This window comes from Sinocyclocheilus grahami, unplaced genomic scaffold (assembly GCF_001515645.1).
Source record: "Sinocyclocheilus grahami isolate Dianchi unplaced genomic scaffold, SAMN03320097.WGS_v1.1 scaffold993.1, whole genome shotgun sequence".
NCBI classification, from domain to species: Eukaryota; Metazoa; Chordata; class Actinopteri; order Cypriniformes; family Cyprinidae; genus Sinocyclocheilus; species Sinocyclocheilus grahami.
Window position 1 is genome coordinate 99619 of NW_015506172.1, and position 1449 is coordinate 101067.

A 1449-nucleotide genomic window follows, 5' to 3' on the forward strand; every position below is an offset into this window, starting at 1 on the left:
GTCACTCTCTCTCTGTCACTCTCTCTCTCTCTCTCTCTCTCTCTCTCTCTCTCTTATCTGTGGGACATGGCCTTCCTGACACAGAGACCATCCTACATTCTCTTGAGGACTTTATCTAATCATCTTATGAAGGAAACAGAATAAACAATTTAAAGTTTTTGAAAGAAGTCTCTTCTGCTGTATTTTTATCATCATTACTCCAGTCTTCAGTGTCACATGATCTTCAGAAATCAGTATAATATGCTGATTTGCTGCTCAAGAAACATGTTATAGTCACATAGAAAACAGCGGTTTTAAATTGTAATAATATTTCAGTTTTTACTGTATTTTTGATCAAATAAATGCAGCCTTGGTGAGCATTATCTTTCAAATACTATTATCTTACTGCCACATTACTAGTGCTCGCTAAACACTGCTCCATTCACATCAGCCAGTGTAAAAGTTACAGTCAGATTATTATTAACCTAGTTCTAAATCAAACGCTGATACCCGCGAAGTAGTGAATGGACTATAGAGACAGGTCAAAGGTCACTCAGTGCCCAGAGCCAAACCACTGAAAGCAATTACAGGCCTGACCTCATAAACTCTGACCTGCAGGGAGCATCAGCGCGCACACACACATACACACGCTCTCACACACACTCACATGCTCACACACACACACACTCTGTCACTCTCTCTCTGTTCTCTCTTATCTGTGGGACATGGCCTTCCTGACACTGGCTCTGAAGACACAGAGACCATCCTACATTCTCTTGAGGACTTTATCTAATCATCTTATGAAGGAAACAGAATAAACAATTTAATGTTTTTGAAAGAAGTCTCTTCTGCTCACAGAGGCTGCATTTATTTGATTAAGGGATGAGAAATCCCTTAAAGTGTAAAAGTGTAATGTATTTCTGTGATGTGCAGCTGTATTTTCAGCATCATTACTCCAGTCTTCAGTGTCACATGATCTTCAGAAATCAGTATAATATGCTGATTTGCTGCTCAAGAAACATGTTATAGTCACATAGAAAACAGCGGTTTTAAATTGTAATAATATTTCAGTTTTTACTGTATTTTTGATCAAATAAATGCAGCCTTGGTGAGCATTATCTTTCAAATACTATTATCTTACTGCCACATTACTAGTGCTCGCTAAACACTGCTCCATTCACATCAGCCAGTGTAAAAGTTACAGTCAGATTATTATTAACCTAGTTCTAAATCAAACGCTGATACCCGCGAAGTAGTGAATGGACTATAGAGACAGGTCAAAGGTCACTCAGTGCCCAGAGCCAAACCACTGAAAGCAATTACAGGCCTGACCTCATAAACTCTGACCTGCAGGGGGCATCAGCGCGCACACACACATATACACACGCTCTCACACACACTCACATGCTCACACACACACACACACACACACACACACACTCACACTCACACTCACACTCACACTCACAC